The sequence below is a fragment of the Pan paniscus genome, chromosome 15 (assembly GCF_029289425.2).
Source record: "Pan paniscus chromosome 15, NHGRI_mPanPan1-v2.0_pri, whole genome shotgun sequence".
Classification (NCBI taxonomy): domain Eukaryota; kingdom Metazoa; phylum Chordata; class Mammalia; order Primates; family Hominidae; genus Pan; species Pan paniscus.
This window is the reverse complement of record NC_073264.2, coordinates 9,181,687-9,200,929: the sequence shown is the minus strand read 5'-3', so window position 1 is coordinate 9,200,929 and position 19,243 is coordinate 9,181,687.

Below are 19,243 nucleotides of genomic sequence, written 5' to 3'. Positions count from 1 at the left end.
TATACAAAATATCAAAAAGTACAGCAAATATATATCATATACTGTACATAAAATATCAAAGTACACAAAATATATATGTACAGTACATAAAATATCAATGTACACCAAATATATATTATGTACTGTACATAAAAAAACAAAATACACAAAATATGTATTATATAGTGTACATAAAATATCAAAATAAAGCAAGTATATATTATGTACTGTACATAAAATACCAATCTACACCAAATATATATTATAACCTGTACATAAAATATCAAAGTACACCAAATATATATTATATACTGTACATAAAATATCAAAGTAGACCAAGTATATATTATATACTGTACATAAAATGGCAAATTACACCAAATATATATTATAAACTGTACAAAATATATCAAAGTACACCAAATATATATCATATACTGTACATAAAATGTCAAATAGTACACCAAATATATATTATCTACTCTACTTAAAATATGAAAGTACAAAAAATATATATGTCCTGTACATAAAATATCAATGTACACCAAATACATATTATGTACTGTAGATAAAATATCAAAGTACAAATAATATATATGTACTGTACATAAAATATCAATGTACACCAAATATATATTATACCCTATACATTAAATACCCAAGTACACCAAATATATATAATATAGTGCACATAAAATATCAATGTAAATGTAATATATATTATATACTGAACATAAAATATGAAAGTACACCAAATATATCTTATATACTGTTCATAAAATATCAAAGTACACCAAATATACATTATATACTGTACATCAAATCTCAAAGTAAATGTAATATATATTATATATTGTACATAAAATATCAAAGTATACCCAATATCTATTATATACTGTACATAAAACAGCAATGTAAATGTATTATATATTATATACTGTACATACAATATCAAAGTACATCAAATATATATTATATACTATATATAAAATATCAAAATACACCACATATGTATTATACACTGTACATAAAATATCAAAGTACACCAAATATATATTATATACCGTACATAAAATACCAAAGAATACCAAATATATATTATATACTGTAAATAAAATATCAAACTTCACCAAATATATATTATATACTGTACATAAAATAGCAAAGTAAATGTAATAGATATTATATACTGTACATAAAATATGAAAGTACACCCAATATATATTATATACTGTACATAAAATATCAAAACACACCAAATATATATTATACACTGTACATAAAAGGTCAAAGTACGCCAGACATAAAATACATACCGTACATAAAATATCAAAGTACACAAAATATATATTATATACTGTACATAACATATCAAAGTACACCAAATATATATTATATACTGTACATAAAATATCAACGTAAATGTAATATATAATATGCTGTACATAAAATATCAAAGTAAATGTAATATATATTATATACTGTACATAAAATATCAAAGTAAATGTAATATATATTATATACTGTACATAAAATATCAAAGTAAATGTAATATATATTATATATGGTACATAAAATATCAATGTACACCAAATATATATTCTATACTGTACATAAAATAACAATGTACACCAAATATATATTATATACTGAACATAATATATCAAAGTACACCAGATAAATATTATATACTGTACACCAAATATCAAAATACACCAAATATATATTATACACTGTACATAAAATATCAAAGTACACCAAACATAAATTATATACCGTACATAAAATATCAAAGAACACCAAATATATATCATATACTGTTCATAAAATGTCAAATTACACCAAACATATTATATACTGTACATAAAATATCAAAGTAAATGTAATATATATTATATACTGTACATAAAATATCAAAGTACACCAAATATATCTTATGTACTGTACATAAAATATCAAAGTACACCAAATATACATTATATACTGTACATAAAATATCAAAGTACACCAAAGTTATACTATATACTGTTCATAAAATATCAAATTACACCAAATATATATTATATACTGTACATAATATATCAAAAAGTACACAAAAATATATTATATACTGTATATAAAACATCAAAAAGTACAGCAAATATATATCATATACTGTACATAAAATACCAAAGTACATAAAATATATATGTAGTGTACATAAAATATCAATGTATACCAAATATATATTATATAGAGTGCATAAAATATCATAGAACACTAAATATATATTATATACTGTACATACTATATCAAAGTACAACAAATATATATTATATACTGTACATAAATCAACATACACCAAATATATATTATATAGTGTACATACAATATCAAAGCAAATATTATATATTATATACTTTACATAAAATATCAAAGTACACCAAATATATATTATATGCTGTACATAAAATATCAAATTATACCAAACATATATTATATACTGTACATAAAATATCAAAAAGAACAACAAATATATATTGTATACTATACCTAAAATATTAATGTAAAAAAAATACTGTACATAAAATATCAATATACAACAAATATATATTATATAGTCTACATAAAATATCAAAGTACAACAAATATATATTACATACTGTACATAAAATATCAAAGTAAATGTAATATATAATATAAAGTGTACATAAAATATCAAGATACACGAAATATATACTATATACTGTACATAAAATATCAAAGTACACCAAATATATATTATATACTGTACATAAAATATCAAAATACTCCAAAGGTATACTATATACTGTTCATAAAAGATCAAATTACACCAAATATATATTATGTACTATACATAATATATAAAAAAGTACACAGAATATATATTATATACTGTATATAAAGTATAAAAAAATACAGAAAATATATATTAATACTGTACATAAAATATCAAAGTACACACAATATATATGTAGTGTACATAATATATCAATGTACATCAAATATATATTATATACTGTACATAAAATATCAAAGTACACCAAATATATATTATACAGTGTACATAAAATATCAAAGTACACCAAGTATATATTATATAGTGTACATAAAATATGAAAGTACACCAAGTATATACTTTATACTGTATATAAAATATCAAAGTACACAAAATATATATGTTCTCTACATAGAATATCAATATACACCAAATATATGTTATTTACTGTATATAAAATATCAAAGCACACCAAATATTTATTATATACTGTACATAAAATATCAAAGTACACCAAATACATATTATACACTGCACAAAAAATATCAAAGTACACCAAATATATATTATGTACAGTACATAAAATATCAAAGTAAACGTAATATATATTATATATTGAACATAAAATATCAAAGTACACCACATATATATTATGTACTGTGAATAAAATATCAAAATTACACCAATAATATATTATGTACTGTCCATGAATTATCAAAAAGTACACCAAATATATATTATATTCTGTATATAGCATAACAAAATGTACACCGAATATATATTATATACTGTAAATAAAACATCAAAGTATACAAAATAAATATATACACTACATAAAATAGCAATGAAAACTAAATGTATATTATATACTGTTCATAAAATATCAAAGTACTCAGAATATATATAGTACATAGAATATAAATGTACACCAAATATAAATTATATACTGTACATAAAGTATCAAAGTACACCAAATATATATTATACACTGTACAGAAAATATCACAGTACACCCAATATATATTATGTACCTTACATAAGATATCAAAGTACACCAAATATATATTACATACTCTACATAAAATATCACAAAAGTACACCAAATATATAATATATTGTACATAAAATGTTAAAGCACACAAAATATATCTGTACTGTACATAAAATATCAATGTACACCAAATATATGCTATATAATGTACATAAAATATCAAAGTATACCAAATATATATTTTATACTTTACATAAAATATGAAAGTTCACCAAATATATATTATATACAGCACATAAAATATTAAAGTACACCCACTATATATAATATGCTCTACATAAAATATCAAATTACACCAAATATGTATTATATACTGTACATAAATTAGCAAAGTAAACATAATATATTATACACTGTTCATAAAATATCAAAAGGTACCCCAAATATATATTATATACAGTACACAAAATATCAAAAAGTAACCCAAACAAATATTATATACTGTGAATAAAATGTCAAAAACTACACGAAATATATATTGTATAATGTAAATAAAATATCAAAAAGTACACCAAATATATATTATATACCGTACATAAAATATCAAAAAGTACACCAAATAAATATTATATGCTGTACATAAAATATCAAAAAGTAAACCGAATATATATTATATACTGTACAAAAAATATCAAACTACACAAAATATTTATATACTCTACGTAAAACGTCAATGTACACCAAATATATATTATATACTGAACATGAAATATCAAAATACACCAAATATATGTTATATACTGTACATAAAATATCAAAGTACCCCAAATATATACAATATACTGTACATAAAATATCAAAGAACACCAAATATATATTATATACTTTACACAAAATATCAAAATACACCAAATATGTATTGTATACTATACAAAAAATATCAAAGTACACCAAATATGTATTATACACTGTACATAAAATATGAAAATACACCAAATATATATTATATACGGTAAATAAAATATCTAAATAAATGTAATATTTATTATATACTGTACATAAAATATCAAAAAGCACTGCAAATATATATTACATACGGCCCATAATTAGGCAAATGTACACCAAATATATATTATATTCTGTACATCACATAATAAAAAGTACACCGAATATATATTAAACACTGTAAATAAAATACAAAGTATAAAAATTATATATATACTCAATATAAAATAACAATGAACACCAAATATATATTATATACTGTATATAAAATATCAAAAAGTATGCAAAATATATATTATATACTGTACATAAAATATCAAAGTACACAAAATATATACATACTGTACATAAAATATAAATGTACACAAAGTATATATTATATACTGTACATAAAATATCAAAGTATATGAAAAATATATTATATACTGTACATAAAATATCAAAGAAGAGCTTATATATTATCTACTGTTCATAAAATATCAAAGTACACAAAATACATATTATATACTGCACATAAAATATCAAAGTACACCAAATATATATTATATACAATACATAAAATATCAAAGGAAATGTAATATATAATATACTCTACATAAAATATCAAAAAGTACAACAAATATATACTATATACTGTACATAAATTATCAATTATTACACAAAATATATATTATTTTCTGTACATAAGATATCAAAAAGTACATCGAATATATATTGTATACTGTACAAAAAATATAAAAGTACACAAAATATATATATACTCTACATAAAATATTAATGTACACCAAATATATATTGTATACTGTCCATAAAATATCAAAGAATATCAAATATATATTATACAGTGTACAAAAAATACCAAAGTACACCAAACCTATATTATATACTGTACAAAAAATACCAAAGTAAATGTAATAAACATAATATACTGTACATAAAATATCAAAAAGTACACCAAAGATATATTATATTCTGTACATAACATCATAAAAAGTACATGGATTATATAATACATACTGTAAATAAAACATCAAAGTATACAAATATATATATACTCTACTAAAAATATCAATGTACACAAAATATATATTATCTACTCTACATAAAATATCAAAGTACAACAAATATATACTATCTACTGTACATAAAATATCAAAGTTTACCAAATATATATTATATATCATACATAAAATATCAAAGTACACCAAATATATGTTATATACTGTACATAAAATATGAAACTACACCAAATATATATTCTATACTGTACATAAAATATCATAGTACACCAAATATATATTACATAATGTACACGAAATATCAATGTAAATATAATATGTGTTATAAACAGTACACAAAATATCAAAAAGTACCCCAAATATATATTATATATTGTACATAATATATTAAATAGTACACCAAATATATATAATATTCTGTATATATCATATCCAAAAGTACACCGAATATATATTATATACAGTTCTTAAAATATTACAGTACACAAAATATATATGTAGTCTAATAAAATATCAATATACACCAAATATATATTATATACTGTACATAAAATATCAAAGTACACCAAATATACATTATATACTGCACATAAAATATCAAAGTACACCAAATACATATTATATAGTGTACATAAAATATCAAACCACACCAAATATATATTATATACTGTAGATATATTAACAAAGTACACTAAATATATATCATATACTGTACATAAAATATCAAAATAAACGTAATATATCTTATACACTGTACATAAAATATCAAAAGGTACACCAAATATATATTATAATCTGTACATAAAGTATCAAAAATTACACCAAATACATACTATATACTGTACATAAAATTTAAAAAAGTACAGTAAATATATTTAATATACTGTATATAAAATGTCAAAATGTACACCAAATATATATTACAAACTGTAAATAAAATATCAAAAAGTACAATAAATATATTTTATATACTGTACATATAATATTATCTAACAGTACACCAAATACACAGTATATACTGTAAATGAAATATCAAAATTACAGTAAATATATATTACACACAGTACATAAAATATCAAAATTAAACCAAATAAATATGATATTCTGTAAATAAAATATCAAAAATTACAGTAAATATATTTTATATACTGTACATAAAATATCAAAAAGTACACCAAATGTGTATTATATAATGTAAATAAAATATCAAAAAGTACAGTACATATATATTACATACTATACATAAAATATGAAAAAGTAAAACCAAATATACATTATATAATGTACATAAAATATCAAATAGTACACAAAATATACATTGTATAATGTACATAATGTATCAAAAACTACAGCAAATATATTTTATATACTGTAAATAAAATGTCAAGAAATACACCAAATATATATTATATACTGCAAATAAAATATCAAAAAGTACATTAAATATATTTTCTAAACTGTGTATATATTATCTAAAAGTACACCAAAAACTTAATTTACACTGTAAATGACATATCAAAAAAACAGTAAATATATGTGACATATTATACCTAAAATATCAAAAATTTCAACAAATATATATTATATACTGTAAATAAAATATCAAAAACTAGAGTAAATATATTTTATATACTGTACATAAAATATCAAAATGTAAACCAAATATATATTTTATACTGTTAATAAAATATCAAAATGTACAGTAAATATATTTTATATACTGTACATAAAATGTCAAAAAGGTCACCAAATATATATTATATACTGTAAATAAAATATCAAAATGTACAGTAAATATATTTATCTATTGTACTTAAAATATTCAAAAGTACACCAAATATATACTATATACTGTAAATAAAATATCAAAAAGTACAGTAAATATATTTTATATAATGTACATATTATATTATCTAAATGAACACCAAATACATATTAAATACAGTAAATGAAATATCACAAAGTTCATTGAATTTATATTACATACCTTTCATGAAATATCTAAAAGTACAGTAAATATATATTACATACTGTACAAAAAATATCAAAAATTACACCAAATACATATTATATACTGTAAATGATATATCAAAAAATACAGTAAATATATTTTATATACTGTACATAAAATGTCAAAAAGTACACCAAATATATATTATATACTGTAAATAAGATATCAAAAAGTACAGAAAATATATTTTATATAATGTACATAAATTGTCAAAAAGTACACCAAATAAATATTATATACTGTAAATAAGATATCAAAAAGTATTGTAAACATATTTTATATACTGCACATAAAATGTCAAAAAGTACAACAAATATATATTATATACTCTAAATGAAGTATCAAAAATTACAGTAAATATATTTTATATAATGTACATAAAATGTCAAAAAGTACACCAAGTATATATTATATACTGTAAATATAATATCAAAAACTACAGTAAATATATTTAATATACTCTACATAAATTGTCAAAAAGTGCAGCAAATATATATTGTATACTGTGGATAATATATCAAAAAATTTCTGTAAATATATTTTATATACTGTACATGTAATATTATCTAAAAGTACACCAAATACATATTATATGCTGTAAAAGAAACAATAAAAAGTACACTAAATATATATTACATAACTTTCATAAAATATCAAAAAGTACAGTAAATATATATTACATGCTGTACATAAAATATCAAAAAGTACACCAAATATATATTGTATACAGCAAAAAAAATCATAATGTACATTAAATATATTTTATATACTGTACATAAAATATCAAAAAGTACAGCAAATGTGTATTATATACATTAAATAAAATATCAAAAACTGCAGTAAATACATTTTATATACTGTACATAAAATGTCAAAAAGAACACCAAATATATATAATATACTGTAAATAAAATATCAAAAAGTACAGTAAATATATTTTCTATACTGTACATATAATATTATCTAAAAGTACACCAAAAACATATTTCACAATGTGAATGACATATGAAAAAAACAGTAAATATATGTGACATATTTTACCTAAAATATCAAAAATTTCACCAAATATATATTATATACTGTAAATAAAATATCAAAAACTACAGTAAATATAATTTATACACTGTACTTAAAATATCAAAAAGTACACCAAATGTATATTATATACTCTAAATAAAATATCAAAAATACAGTAAATTTATTTTATATACTGTACATATTATATTATCTAAAAGTACAGCAAATACATATTATATACTGTAAATGAAATTTCAAAAAGTACAGGAAATATATATTACACACCTTCCATAAAATATCAATAAGTACACTAAATATATCTTACATACTGTACAAAAAAATCAAATAGTACACCAAATATATATTATATACCATAAATAAAATATGAAAAACTACAGTAAATATATTTTATATACTGTACCTAAAATGTCAAAATGTACACCAAATATATATTTTATACTGTAAATAAAATATCAAAATGCACAGTAAAAATATTTTACAGACTGTACATAAAATGTCAAAAATTACACCAAATATATATTATATACTGTAAAGAAAATATCAAAAAATACAGTAAATATATTTTATATACTGTACATAAAATGTCAGAAAGTACACCAAATATAAATTATATACTGTAAATAATATATCAAAAAGTACAGTAAATATATTTTATATACTGTACATATATCAAAAAGTACACAAAATATATATCATATATTGTAAATAAAATATCAAAAACTACTGTAGATACATTTTATAAACGGTACAAAATATAAAAAATTACACCAAATATATATTGTATACTGTAAATTAAATATCAAAAACTACACTAATTATATTTTATATATTGTACATAAAATGTCAAAATGTTCACCAAATACATATTTTATAATGTAAATAAAATAGCAAAATGGACAGTAAATATATTTTATAAACTGTACATAAAATGTCAAAAAGTACACCAAATATATATTATATACTGAAAATAAAATATCAAAAATACAGTAAATATATGACATAACTTTCATAAAATATCAAAAAGTACAGTAAATGTATATTACATACTGTACATAAAATATCAAAAAGTACAACAAATACATAATATGCTGTAGATAATATATCAAAAATTACTGCAATCATATTTTTCATACTGTACATAAAACGTCGAAAAGAACACCAAATATATATTATATAGTGTAAATAAAATGCTAAAATGTACAGTACATATATTTTCTATACTGTACATAAAATATCAAAAAGTACACCAAATATATATTGTATAGTGTAAATAAAATATCAAAAACTACAGTAAATATATTTTATATACTCTACATAAAATATCAAAAAGTACACAAAATATATATTATATACTGTAAATAAAATATCAAGTACTACAGGAAATATATTTTATATTCTGTACAGAAAATATCAAAAAGTACACAAAATATATATTATATACTGTAAATAAAATATCAAAATGCACAGTAAATATATTTTACAGACTGTACATAAAATGTCAAAAATTACACCAAATATATATTATATACTGTAAATAAAATATCAAAAACTACAGTAAATATATTTTATATACTGTACATAAAATGTCAGAAAATACACCAAATATAAATTATATACTTTAAATAAAATATCAAAAAGTACAGTAAATATATTTTATATACTGTATATAAAATATCAAAAAGTACTCAAAATATATATCATATATTGTAAATAAAATATCAAAAACTACTGTAGATACATTTCATATACGGTACAAAATATAAAAAAGTACACCAAATATATATTGTATACTGTAAATAAAATATCAAAAACTACAGTAAATATATTTTATATACTGTACATAAAATGTCAAAAAGTACGCCAAATATATAATATATAATGTAAATAAAATATCAAATACTACAGTAAATATATTTTATATACTGTACATATAATATTATCTAACAGTACACAAAATACACATTATATACTCTAAATGAAATATGAAATTTACAGTAAATATATTTCATACTGTACATAAAATACCATAAAGAACACCAAATATATATTTTATACTGTAAATAAAATATCAAAATATACAGTTAATATATTTTATATACTGTACATAAAATATCAAAAAGTATACCAAATATATAATATAAACTGTAAATAAAATATCAAATAGTACAGTAAATTTATTTTATATACTGTACATATTATATTATCTAAAAGTACACCAAATACATATTATATACTGTCAATGAAATATCAAAAAGTACAGCAAGTATATATTACATACTTTTCATAAAATATCAAAAAGTACAGTAAATATATATTACATGCTGTACAAAAAATATCAAAAAGTACACCAAATATATATTATATACCCTAAATAATATATCAAAAAATTACTGTATTTATATTTTGTATACTGTACATAAAATTTCAAAAACTACACAAAATATTTATTATAAACTCTAAATAAAATATCACAATGTACATTAAATATATTTTATATACTGCATATATAATATTATCTAACAATACACTATATACATATTATATACAGGAAATGAAATATCAAAAAGTACAGTAAATATTACAAACATTTCATAAAATATCAAAAATACAGTAAATATATATTACATACTGTGCTTAAAATATCAAACAGTACACCAAACATATATTATATACTGTAAATAAAATGTTAAAATGTACAGTAAATATGTTTTATATACTGTAAATAAAATATCAAAATGTACACAAAATATATATTTCATAGTGTAAATAATATATCAAAAACTACAGTAAATATATTTTATATACTGTACATAATATGTCTAAAACTAAAGCAAATATAATAAACTCTAAATAAAATATCAAAATGTACAGTAGATATATTGTATATACTGTACACAAAATACCAAAAAGTACACCAAATAAATGTCATACACTGTAAATAAAATATCAAAAACTAGAGTAAATATATTTTATATACTGTACACAAAATGTCAAAAAGTACACCAAATATATATTATATACTGTAAATAAAATATCAAAATCTACAGTACATATATTTTATATACTATATATAAAATGACAAAATGTTCACCAAATACATCTTATATACTGTAAATAAAATATCAAAAACTACATTAAATATATTTTATATACTGTACATAAAATGTCAAATAGTACGCCAAATATATAATATATAATGTAAATAAAATATCAAATACTACAGTAAATATATTTTATATACTGTACATATAATATTATCTAACAGTACACAAAATACACATTATATACTGTAAATGAAATATGAAATTTACAGTAAATATATTTCATACTGTACATAAAATACCATAAAGAACACCAAATATATATTTTATACTGTAAATAAAATATCAAAATATACAGTTAATATATTTTATATAATGTACATAATATATCAAAAAGTATACCAAATATATAATATAAACTGTAAATAAAATATCAAATGGTACAGTAAATTTATTTTATATACTGTACATATTATATTATCTAAAAGCACACCAAATACATATTATATACTGTCAATGAAATATCAAAAAGTACAGCAAGTATATATTACATACCTTTCATAAAATATCAAAAATTACAGTAAATATTTATTACATGCTGTACAAAAAATATCAAAAAGTACACCAAATATATATTATATACCCTAAATAATATATCAAAAAATTACTGTAAATATATTTTGTATATTGTACATAAAATTTCAAAAACTACACAAAATATTTATTATAAACTCTAAATAAAATATCACAATGTATATTAAATATATTTTATATACTGCATATATAATATTATCTAACAATACACTATATACATATTATATACAGGAAATGAAATCAAAAATTACAGTAAATATTACATACATTTAATAAAATATCAAAAATACAGTAAATATATATTACATACTTTACTTAAAATATCAAACAGTACACCAAACATATATTATATACTGTAAATAAAATGTTAAAAAGTACAGTAAATATGTTTTATATACTGTAAATAAAATATCAAAATGTACACAAAATATATTATATAGTGTAAATAATATATCAAAAACTATAGTAAATATATTTTATATACTGTACATAATATGTCTAAAACTAAAGCAAATATATATTATAAACTCTAAATAAAATATCAAAATGTACAGTAGATATATTGTATATACTGTACACAAAATACCAAAAAGTACACCAAATAAATGTCATACACTGTAAATAAAATATCAAAAACTAGAGTAAATATATTTTATATACTGTACATAAAATGTCAAAAAGAACACCAAATATATACTTTATACTGTACATAAAATATCAAAAAGTACAGTAAATATTTTTTATATACTGTACATAAAATGTCAAAAAGTACACCAAATGTATACTATATACTGTAAATAAAATATCAAAAAGTACAGAAAATATATTTTATGTTATGTACATATTCTATTATCTAAAAGTACACCACATACATATTATATACAGTAAATGAAATATGTAAAAGTACAGTAAATATATCTTACATACCTTTCATAAAATATCAAAAAGTACAGGAAATCTACATTACATACTGTACAGAAAATATCAAAGAGTACAACAAATATATATTATATACTGTAAATAATATACAAAAAATACAGTAAATATATTTCATAGACTGTACATAAAATGTTAAAAACTACACCAAATATATATTATATACTGTAAATAAGATATCAAAAAGTACAGTAAATATATTTTATATACTGTACATAAAATGTCAAAAAGTACACCAAATATATATTATATAATGTAAATAAGATATCAAAAAGTACTGTAAATATATTTTATATAGTGTACGTATAATATTATCTAAAAGTACTCAAAATATATATTATATACTGTAAACAAATATCAAAAATTACAGAAAATATATTTTATATACTGTACATAATATCTCAAAAAGTACTCCAAATATATATTATATACTGTAAATAAAATATCAAAAACTACAGTAAATATATTTTATATACTGTATAAAAAATGTGAAAAAGTACTCCAAATATATTAAACTGTAAATAAAATATCATAAAGTACAGTAAATATATTTTATATAATGTACATAAAATATTATCTTAAGTACACTAAATACATATTATATATAGTAAATGAAACATCAAAAATTACAGTAAATATATATTACATACATTTCACAATATATCAAAAAGTACAGTAAATATATATTACATACTGAACATAATATATCAAAAAGTACACCATATATACTATATAGTACAAAGAAAATATAAAAAGTTACAGTAAATAAATTTTATATAATGTACATCTAATATCAAATAGTACACCAAGTATATATTATATACTGTAAATAAAATATCAAAAATTACAGTAGATATATTTTATCTAATGTACACAAAATATCATAAATTACACCAAATATATATTTTATACTGTAAATAACATATCAAAAACTACAGTAAATATATTTTTTATACTGTACATAAAATGTCAAAATGTACACCAAGAATATATTATATACTCTAAAGAAAATATCAAAAAGTACAGTAAATATATATTACATACCTTTCATAAAATATCAAAAAGTACAATAAATATATATTACATACTGTACAAATATATCAAAAAGCACACCAAATATATATTATATACTGTAAATAAAATATGAAAAAGTACAGTAAATATATATTACATAAATTTCATAAAATATCAAAAAGTACAGTAAATATATATTACATACTGTACATTAAATATCAAAAAGTACACCAAATATATATTTCATACTGCAAATAAAATACCAAAAAGTACAGTAAATATATTTTATAAACTGTACCTATAATATTATCTAAAAGTAAACAAAATACATATTATATACTATAAATGAAATATCAAAAAGTATAGTAAATATATATTACATAACTTTCATAAAATATCCAATAGTACAGTAAATATATATTACATACTGTACATAATATGTCAAAAAGTACACCAAATATATGATATATACTGTAAACAAAACATCAAAAATTACAGTAAATATATTTTATATACTGTACATAAAATGTCAAAAAGTACACCAAATATATATTATCAGAAAGCACACGAAATATATATTATATACTGCAAATAAAATATCAAAAATTACAGTAGATACATTTTATGTACTGTACTTATAATGTCATCTAAAAGTACACCAAATACATATTATATACTCTAAATGTAACATCAAAATTACAGTAAATATATATTCCATACCTTTCATAAAATATCAAAAAGAACAGTAAATATATATTACATACTGTAGAAAAAATATCAAAACGTACACCAAATATATATTATATACTGTATATAAAATATCAAAAAATTACTGTAAATATATATACTGTCATAAAATGTCAAAAACGTCTCAAACTATATATTATATACAGAAAATAAAATATGAAAAAGTACAGTAACTATATGTTACATAAATTTCATGAAATATCAAAACGTACAGTAAATATATATTACATACTGTACATAAAATATCAGAAAGTACACCAAATTTATATTTTATACTGAAAAATAAAATATCAAAATACAGTAAATATACTTTATATACTGTATTTATAATATTATCTAACAGTACACCAAAACACATTAAATTCTGTAAATGAAATATCAAAATTAGAGTAAATATATATTACATACTGTACATAAAATACCATAAAGTACACCAAATATATAATTTATACTGTAAACAAAATATCAAAATGTACAGTAACTATATTTTATATAACGTACATAAAATATCAAAAAGCACACCAAATATATATTATACACTGTAAATAAAATATCAAAAATACAGTAGATATATTTTATATACTGTACACAGAATATCAAAAAGTACACGAAATATATATAATTTACTGTAACTAAAATATAAAAACTACAGTAAATATATTTTATATACCGTACATAAAATGTCAAAAATTAAAGCAAATATATATTATATACTGTAAATAAAATATCAAAAACTACAGTAAATATATTTTATATAGTGTACATAAAATATCAAAAAGTGCACCAAGTACATATTATATACTGTAAATAAAATAGCAAAAAGTACAGTAAATATATTTTTTGTAATGTAATTATAATAAGATCTAAAAGTACACTATATACATATTATATACAGTAAATGAAATATAAAAAATTACAGTAAATATATATAACATACTGTACATAAAATATGAAAAAGTACACCAAATATATATTATATACTGTAAATAAAATATGAGTAACTACAGTAAATATATTTTATATACTGTACGTAAAATGTCAAAAAGTACACCAAATATATGTTATATACTGTAAATTAAATATCAAAAAGTACAGTAAATACATTTTATAAACTATACATACCATAATACTTAACAGTACACCAAATACACATTATATACTGCAAATGAAATCAAAATTACAGTAAATATATATTACATACTGAACATAAAATATCAAAATTACACCAAATATATATTATATATTGTAAATAAAAAGTCAAAAACTACAGTAAATATATTTTATATACTGTACATAAAATATCAAAAAGTACACAAAATGTGTATTATATACTGTAAATAAAATATCAAAAAGTACAGTACATATATATTACATACTGTACATAAAATATCAAAAAGGGCGGAGCTTCACTCCTCCTTTCCATCAGTCACCCCCAACTTTCCCAGGCTACATCTCGTAGGAAACTGTTCTCCTGCTTTGATTTCATGCGCCACCTTTGGGACAATCTAAGAACTTACAAGTTTTCTTGGCCAGATATGTTAGGAATTGTATGCACTGAAACACTGAAAACCAACTAGTGGTTCTGTGGTTCCCACGTTGTGGTTTTGACACCAGCAGCATCCTTGCCACAATCAAACCCCGGAGATCCACAGATCTGCGTTGTAACAAGACCTCCCCCTGACCCTGATGCATGGCAGTTTAAGAAGTCTTTCCGTGTAAGCGAAAAGACTTTGAAGAAAAGGTGGAGATATGCGTTGTATAAACATTCTTTTGCTCTGGAACCACGTAGAGACTTGGGAGCCAGTTGGGTGGAGCATTCGTTGGATGAGGGTGCTCGGGTTAGGAATATCAAGGTGTGGCTCCAGATAATCCAATCATCTAATTAAGATTCCAGTTATGCTCATCTGTTTCAAAATTCCGTTTGGGTAAATTCTTTTAGTCAGACTGAGAATGGCAAAGCCTCAACCCCAATTTCCAGGGAGGGTTGAGAGCCTCAGGTGGAGTTGATCACCAATAGCCTATGGTTTAACCCATCATGCCTATAGAATGAGGTCTCCATAAAAACCCAAAAGGACTGGGATCAGAGAGCTTCTGGATAACACTTCCTGGAAGGTAGTTCGCCCCTCCCCACATGCCGGGCCCCACATTAATTTCTGAACTTTTTGCAATGTCCGCTAAAATACAACCGCAAATGTAAGTGCTTCCCTGCGTGCTGTGAGCTCTTCCAGCAAATGAATGCAACTAAATCTGGGAGTGGTGGCAACCTGATTTATAGCCAGTTGCTGAGAAGCACAGGTAAAACCACGTAGGGCTTCCCATTGTTATTAGTGTGGGAGGCCTGTGTGGCGGGACCCGGCCCTTTGGAATCTAAAGCTATGTCCCGGTAGATAGCGTCACCATTGAATTAGAAGACACACATATGTTGAGAATAATCTTTCTGGTCATTTGCTGCATGACTTATTTACAATATGTAATCAAATTCTTTATCCTGACCTTATGGCACCTGGGTTGAGAACCATGATTTGAACCAAACATTGGTCTGTCACGTTCTGAGTTTGAAACTTTAGTTTGCCTTTAGCGTTTTGCTATCGCTTTTTCGTTTTCTTTTGTTTCGTTTCGTTTCTAAGTTCTGGGGTATATGTGCAGGATGTGCAGATTTGTTACTAAGGTAAACGTGTGCCATGGTGGTTTGCTGCACCTGTCAACCCATCACCTAGGCATTAAGCCCAGCATGCAGTAGCTGTTCTTCTTAAGGCTCTGCCCCCCGAAAGGCCCCAGTGTGTGTTGTTCTCCTTCCTGTGTCCATGTGATCTCATTTTTCAGCTCCCATTATAAGTGAGAATGTGGCGCTTGGTTTTCTTTCCCTGGATTAGTTTGCTGAGGATAATGACCACCCATCACCACTGTTTTTGTTTTTTAGTATAAAGAGTAGTATTTTATTGAATAAGATTTGCTCCCAGAAAAATAAGCTTAAATCTACAATGAATGCCAGACTCTACAGCAGAAAGCAATTTTCTCACTTTTCCACACACAATGGTTCCTACTAAGTGAAAAAAAGCCATAAAATTTCATTCACAAATGTACTACTCTGTCTCAAAACATCTCACATAATCATGCACTGTACTAAAGCCATTAGATCAGTTCTTCAGTCAGGTTAAAGAAGTATCCCTCTAATAACTGACTTTTATAATGCTATCAATATCCACTCCCAGTCAGTCTGCCATGGTTAATGGTGTACAGCATGACTGAATACAATGGAATTGATGACGCCCATATCCACGGACAAACCGTGACTTATGATGGTTTGATTTATGATTTTTCAACGTTATGATGGGTTTATTGGACTATTCGATGCGTTTCTGAGTTACACTGGGTTTATGAGTATGCGACCCTAGACTCCAGAAACAGCTGTATAAGGAAAAACAGGTGTACCTAATAAAAATATGCTTAGTGACTTGGGATAAACCAATAGATGTTCACAACTGATGGAGAGCCGTGAAAGAGAGATAGCGGTAAATAGTTACAATAACACAATTTTCCTGCACCTGTCGTGGATTTTCCCAAAAGAATGCAGAATGTGGGATGCACCTAAGGCATATGAAAGAGAGAGGGCAGAAGGTGTAAGAGAGAAATAGGAGGAAGGAAGGAAGGATGGAAGGAAGAAAGGAAGGAAGGAAGGAAAGAAGGAAGGTAGGAAGGAAGGAAGGAAGGAAGGAAGGAAGGAAGGAAAGAAGGACGAAAGGAAGGAGAAAACACCCGGTGTTACTAAAACCCCCCAAAAAATGGTTTCCCCCTGTGGGTAAGCCTACAATGTGGATGAATCTTGAAAATATTGTGCTACGTGTTGTGTCAGTCATAACAGCTCACCTATTGTGCAATTCCGTTGATAGGAAATGTCCACAATATGGAAATCTATGCATATGGGATTGATCGCACTAGGTAGTTGCTACCTAGGGCTGAGGGTCAGGGAGAGGGTTTGAGACAGAATGAGGAGTGACTAATGTCTACAGGGTTTTTCTCTGGTCGGGGGTGATAAGACGTTCTACAATGGATTGCGAATTAAAATTGAATGTGCACCACCACAGGTAT